Source organism: Asparagus officinalis, chromosome 4 (assembly GCF_001876935.1).
Source record: "Asparagus officinalis chromosome 4, Aspof.V1, whole genome shotgun sequence".
Classification (NCBI taxonomy): Eukaryota; Viridiplantae; Streptophyta; class Magnoliopsida; order Asparagales; family Asparagaceae; genus Asparagus; species Asparagus officinalis.
Window position 1 is genome coordinate 94,125,558 of NC_033797.1, and position 8,042 is coordinate 94,133,599.

The window sequence follows — 8,042 nt, forward strand, 5'->3', positions numbered from 1 at the left end:
TGATATTTAGAAAGTGGAATTGAAAAGTAATTAAAATGAAGATGTTGTCATATTTAATAACTTAATCATTCTTTAATTAATATGTTTTAATCACTTTAATAACTTAATCATTATTTACTTAATTTGCACGTTTTAATCACTTTTCAGTTTTGAAATTCATTTCATTTTTAAACTGGTTCAGTCAAAAAAGTTGGTTCCGGGTCATATATACTGGGTTGAGCCGTTGGTATCAATCGAAACCTCATACCTTTTAAAATATTAAAGAATTTAAAATTTTAGAAAACGTTACCTTGGTAATTGCTTTATGCTAAGAGCAGAAAATTTTCAAAGACTAATCTTAATATTGTATGTTTTATTAGTAGGCAACAATGTAAACCACATGAAACATAATTCTCAAGAAATAAACTCATTATTTTATCATATTTTTTGGTAAGCTTTTCCATGTTCTGTTCTATGCTCCTAACTTATCTGATTCTATAATACTATAGTACATATATGTATGCATACATACATATCTGCATTACATATTACGTATAATGGGCTTATAGTAGCGATGCCAACAAGAGCTCAAACCGCCAGGGAATAAACCAGGATCGTACACATGTTAAGGCTTATGGGCTAAGTTACTGATTGCTCGGCTAGAATCTAAACACTTGGATACTTGGATATTATGCATTCACAAATTCCGACTTATGGGCTAGGGGTGGGCGTCGGTCAAGCCGGTTCAGGCTCGTGACCCAGCCCGATGGGTTCAAGGCTGGACCGAGTTTGACTCGGGTCAGAATTGGCCCGACCTATTTCTCTCATCTCGGATCTGGGATTGGAGCCGGCCTGGCCCACGACCTGCCTAGGGGTGGGCCTGTGACGCCCCTGGTTTTACACATATCTGCAGTTCAAGGTGAACTCAGAGATATCAAACATGTCATGCACCAGCACTGTGTACAAACAAGTTTCACCAATCACAACAATATCCTCTAGTGGAATCAAAAATAAAGTACAGGTACAAACAGACGAAAGAAAGAAAATAACTGCAACTGACATGATATAAGAAAAAAGTTCTCATAAATAAATCATGTCTCATGTCTCAATGAACAAGTCTGGAATACATCTGTCATCATGAAATATATGAATGTATCACGACATAGATCAACTAAGAATGTATCAAGGCTCACTGCCTTTATAAAATGAAAAAAATAAAGAAAACTCTAATAATTGAATATAAGACATGTCTACTGTGGAGTCTCATCTACTAGCTCATATGACGGTGACTATGCAAGCACTCCGTCATCATGCGACTCTCCGACACTCTGAACCGCCTGAAAGGAAAATAAAAATAAAAATAAAAAAGAACAACAACAAAAGCGTCAGAACGCTAAAGCAAGATCACCTCCATCCGCCCCAGGAAAGGGCTACTACATGTAGTGGATGCTCTATCTATTAAGTATAGTACACCTAAATCATTTTTTTCGTATCTAATGGAATTAATAATTAGAAATCTACAACACGAGACGTAGTACGTCGAGCGAAGTAATCCAAACAAGGAAACCCTAATGTATATATCATATGTCTTAAATAGTAGATAACTAACTATTAATCCCAAAGTAGAACTGAAAGCAAGAAATACTGGAAAGTAAAGCCTCATAACCGACGACAGCATATGTATTTCATGCACTTGCATAACATAATATTTCGGTTATCAATTATCTCAACAATGAGTCATGTCTCATTTAGCGTCCGCTAAATAATTAGCTATCAAGTTTTAAAAGTCATCACTTTCCTGAAATTCTTAACTAATCGCACTCCATGCAAAACAACAAATAGGTATATCAACCTTTGCGCATAACAATACGAAAACAAATTGGTATCTCAACCTCTGCGCATAACCATGCGGAAAATAATAGGTATATCAACATCTGCGTATAACCATGCAGAAACAAATAATATAGGTACATCGACCTCTGTGCACACTCTAGTACGGATACCATAATATAGGTTCACTAACCTCTGCGCATACTCTAGTGCGGATATCATAATATAGGTTCACCAACCTTTACGCACACTCTAGTGCGGATACCATAATATAGGTTCAACAACCTCTGCGCACACTCTAGTGCGGATACCATAGTATAGGTTCACAAACCTCAGAGCACACTAGTGCGGATACAAATATCAAGGGAAAAGTGTACTCGAAATAATACTTAACAAAATCCAACTCTAGGGTATCAACACGTGTACTACGACACTATTCATGTATAATTATGATCACATATGTACTATCATGTAACTCGAGCCTCGAGCTCGCATGTCAAATCAAAACAACACAATGTTAAGAAGACCAGCCTTAGTAGTCGACTACTAAGCTTAGTAGTCGACTACACTGAGTCTACTCAGACTTTGTAAAACATGAATCAATATTAGTAGTCGACTACACTATACACTAGTCGACTACTCTATAATCAGACAGATTCTGTAAAAACCAAACTAGACATTAGTAGTCGATTACTACTCTTAGTAGTCGACTACTAAGCAGAAACATGCATAGCTCCGTGTACATACAACTCTTAGCAATCATCACTTGTAAATCATATTTTAATACATTGTAAAAATAGTAATTACAAATCAAAAGAATCATCTCGATTATTATTTAAACACTTAATTCAACAATTTAGGTTTAATTTTCTCATTTATCAAGAAATTGACATGTAAGCCCTTTATATAACAAGTTTAGGTTTTAAGCATGATTAACACATATAAATCAAGTTACAAACGAAGATCTACACAACCCAATTGATCATGGTCATATTTCTATTATAAACAGCAAGATAAAACATCAGATCAAGCATTTTATTAAGATCTATCATCAAAAACCTCATTTTTAACACATCAGTTTTTAAATAAGCATGCAAAACATCGATTTAAACACTTTAAATAATTCATTAACTAAGGGTGCAAGTTTGGATGCAAGTGATCTTGCCTGAAACGTCGTGTCGAGCCTCTAGACATGCGTGCAAGATCCCTCCTCTACCTAACGCATGCGATCTCACCCTCCGCTCAATGATTTGCCTCGAATCTCCTCGAGGAACATCAAGAATAAGCTCTAGGGTTTGAGGGGAGATGACGGCTGTGTTCTTTCGTGAAATATCTAAGAAATTGGGTTTAAAACACACGTATATAGTTAGGTTATCAATAGGCTCGAAGAAAAATGAATTTGACCTAAAATCTACAACCTATCAGCCCAGGAAAATTCCTGATAGTCGACTACTCTGAGTAGTAGTTGACTATTAAAAGTTTCTAAAAATTATATTTAATATTTTGGCTGTAATTTTCACATCTAACCTCGGAATGAGGTGATTTAAGATTTGTTAGAAAGCTGTTGAAGATAGCTACAACTTTTTTTTTTGACTTTTCCCAGATTCTAATTGTATTGGTGTGAAAAATATGTAAACTCTTAACTGGTTATTTTTCCAAATTTCTTCTTCGTGCATGATTTGTGCATTTGCACTCATATATTCACACATATACATTGAATTGATCTCAAGTCAATTTCTACTATAATTATTCTGCAAACGTATTACAGAAGTATCTACATTTAACAATCTAGAATGTTAGTGCTCCCACTTAACCTCTAACTAAGCAGAACTAGTACGTCGGGTGAAAAATCTAAACAAGAAACCCCCTATATATATACCATATGTTCCAAGTGATTAGGAGTTAAGTCTTAATACCCACATTCTAGTGTTAAATATAAATATGTACGCTTCGACAATAAGTGTATAAACAAAACATAAACAAATTAATCAAATTACTTGCTCAAACAAGTGTGTGTAGTCGCGACGCATATCCTCCTCGTGCTCCCAAGAAGCCTCCTCAGATCCTTTCCGGTTCCATTGAACCCTAACCAACGGTATAATCTTGTTTCTAAGCTTCTTGTCCTCTTTGATAAGGATACAAATAGGAATCTCTATTATAGACAAGTCATCATTAAGCTCAATCTCTCGGGAATCTAACACCCGCTGCTACTCCTCATCATGTAAATGCTTCTTAAGCATCGAAACATGGAAAACATTGTGTATACCCAACATCGATGTTGGAAGATCTAGCCGATACGAAATGGCTCTAATGCGCTCAACTATCATGAACAGGCCAATATATCATGGGGCTAGCTTTCCCCGCCTACCAAATCGCTAAACTCCCTTTATCAGAGATACTCTTAACAATATATTGTCCTCAATTTGGAACTCTAACGGTCGTCGCCTGTAATCTACATAACTCTTCTGACGACTCTACGCTATAAGGATGCACTTTCGAATCACTCCTATCTTCTCTGTAGTTTGTCTCACACGTTCCGACCCAAGTAATAAGCTATCCTTTGGCTCTGCCTAACAAATCGGGGATCTACAAGGCCTCCTGTGCCTCATACGGATCCATATAAAGCAAACTCAATCAACAGAATGTAATCCTCCAAACTACCCTGGGAATCAATAACACATGCTCGCAAAATGCTTTTCAACACTTGGTTAACTCTCTTTATCTACCCATCCGTCTGCGGTTGAAAAATACTAGAATAAGATAGCTGACTGCCAAACGAATTCTGAAAACTCCTCTAGAGATATGAAGTAAATAACAGAGTCTCGATCTGAATACAATCATCTCTGGGATTTCGTGTAATCTCACGATCTCTTGGATAAATATCTTCACATAAGTCTCTTCTTTATAGGTGGTCTTAAATGGTAATAAGTGTGCTGACTTCGTCAGCCAATCAACTATAACCCTAACTGAATCGTTCTCCTTCTTCGATCTTGATAATCCTACAATGAAGTCCATAGAAGTATCTGCCCATTTCCACTTCAGAATAGGTAAAGGCTGTTGGCTTCCTACCGATCTTTGGTGCTCTGCCTTTACTTACTGGTAGGTAAATCATTTAGCCACATATTCTGTAATCTCCCTACGTATACCGCTCCACCAAAAGTGTCATCCTTTTACATCTTAGTTGTGCCTGGATGCACTATGTATCTGGTACGATATGCCTCAACTGTCATAAAATATAAGCCATACTCTCTAAGGTCTGCATCAAAAATACTTCCTAGACATGCTAGTGACGTGTCCACGTAGACGACAAAGGTCTATCACTTATCGGAATAGCCAACACCGTTGCTGTTATCAATTTAGCCTTTAAAGTCTCAAAGGCTTCCTGGCACTCCGTGCCCTAAACAAACTGTATACCCTTTTTCGTAAGGTGTGTCAGTGGCATCACAGTCTTCGAGAAGTCTTGAATAAACTTCTTATAATAACCGGCTAAACCCAGGAAGCTATGAATCTCTGTAACTGTAGTCGACGACTCCCAAGCAAGTATTGCCACAACCTTAGTAGGATCCACTGCAATGCCCTCTCTGTGACATGGCCAAGAAATCTAATCTCAGATAGCCAAAATTCGCACTTGCTAAACTTGGCATGTAACTGGTGCTTTCGTAGAGTCTGTAAAGCCAGACGAAGATGCTGCTCATGCTCTACCTCCAATCTCAAATAAATATGAATATCATTAATAAACACTATCACAAATTGGTCCAAGTATGGATGAAAATAAATCTGGTTCATAAGTTCCATGAATACCGTGGGTACATTGGTCATCCCAAATGGCATGACGAGAAACACTAAGGACCCATAATGAATCAGAAAGGACCTCCCGAATCCACAGCCGATGAAGAGCAAAATTAAGATCAATCTTCGAGAAGTACTGGGCTCCCTGCAGCTGGTCGAACAAGTCATAAATTCTCGATAGTGGATACCTGATCTGGATAGTGACCTTGTTCAACTTATGATAATCTATACATAATCATATGCTACCGTCCTTCTCCATGAAGAGGACCGGTGTTCCCATGAAAATAACTCCAAAGAATGAAACTCTGAGATAACAACTCATCTAGCTGAGTCTGTAGCTCCCTCATCTTAGTGGGTGCCATACGATAGGGTGCTCGAAATATCGGTATGGTGCCTGCTGCAACTCGATGTAGGAAAATAACCTCTCTCACTGGAGAAAATCTAGGTATGTCCTGAAAGACATCTGATACTCTGAGATAACTCCGATCTTATTTAAATCTGGACCCCAATCCTGGATCATCACCTCCTCTATGTATGCCAGCAATGACTCCGCATTCTGGTTTTCATATGAGGTTGTTACTATCTAAACAAACCCAACAGATGCTCACAACCTGTCTGCTTTAGCGAAATAGTCAATACGGACATGGTAGGATGATAACCAATCTATACCAAGAATGATGTCAAAATCCGACATCCACAAAACGATCAAATCGATGATGAACTCGGACTCATCTAGTCTGATGACACATCTCCTATAAATACTCTCTAATAGGGACATCTTCCCTAGTAGAGTAGAGACTAATAACAGAACATGTAAGGGTGTGCAACAAGCTGAAACCTATCCATAAAGGCATGAAAGATAAAAGAATGCGTAATTTCTGAATCAAACAAGATATAAACTGGAAAGGAAATCACGAAGAAAGCTCCATTCATACCATGATCACACAGTACGACTGCATAAACTCTGCCAGTGGCATGCGGATGCTGCTGCCGGTGGTGGGATATAATAGGACCATCTGTCCCTCAGGAATCTTCAGGATATCGCAAATCTAGCCTTCTAGCCCCTCAATCCTCGGAATAACATGTAGTACCTCTATCCCACGCTGCTAGTCGTAATCGTGGCCTTGAGGCTGTTGACCTTGACCTCTGTCATGCTGGTCTCCTGCTAGTGTACCACGACAATCCTTCATCCTACATCCGATCTTGTTACAATTGTAACATGTATCCCAAATCCTGCGCCACTACAACACTCACAAATCATGTTGTGTTCTCTTCTTACACTATCATTGATGCTGATGGTAAAAAATCTTTACCCCGCTGCTGGGTTTCTCTAGATCTCGCAATAGGTCTCTTCCCCTTGACATTGTCACCACGCTAATCATGACTCTATAATTAATTACAGGCATATCTCCCTACTTTAATCTGACTAGCTCCAACTGCTTGTCGATGAAGTAAACAAAATTCTCCCAGATAAGTGATATCCGCTGCTTCAGTGAAAATCTAAAATCGATGCCATTCTCTGATGCTATCCTCTATGCTGAATACATCTAACTTCTGCTTTGGTACTGAGTTGACGTTAGGAAATTTTCACATATTTCTTCTATTTATAGGCTGCACATGAATCCGGTGTGCTCCAAAACTATGATGCTCTTAGTGTCTGATGTCTTTCTTATCTTACAGAGCCAAGCCTCCTGCTCTGCAGCTCTATCCATAACTGGTTATGGTGATGGTGTCATCATTTGTATTACCTCTTCAATAGGCACGACTGATACAACTGGTGGTGGAACTCTTGAAAGTGGTACTGCTGGCGGTAATGAATATGCCACTTGCTCTTCGAGGGTGGCAAAATCTTACTGCAAACAGCGCCATGAAGTTGATCAGATACTGTAGAGAATAATGCGGCTCGGGCTCTGCTTGCCTAACTCTCCAAGTACGAGTTTTACCTCGACTACATCCTCATCCCGATATTTATAATATCAAGAGGAGAGCTTAATTGTCACAGTAAATGAGATTATATATATATATATATACATACATACATACATACATACATAATGTATCATAATACATATTCATAACACATAGTATTCACGCAAATACTTTAAATTAATATAAAATAATTATCCTAAAACTTTTTTTCGAAATTTTATGATATATGCATATATGGTCCCAACTCTTTTAGGATTTCTTAGCAGACTCTATACATGAATCCTAGAAAATTCTATTCTAGCTCCACGACTCTATATAGGAATGATCCTAAGGATACTAGAACTAGAGCTCTAATACCAAATGTGACGCCCCTAGTTTTACACATGGCTGCAGTCCAAGGTGAACCTAGAGATGTCAAGCCTTCTATGCACCCACACTGTGTAACAACAAGCTTCACCAATCACAGTAATATCCTCTAGTGGAATTAAAAATAAAGTGTAGGTACAAACAGGCGA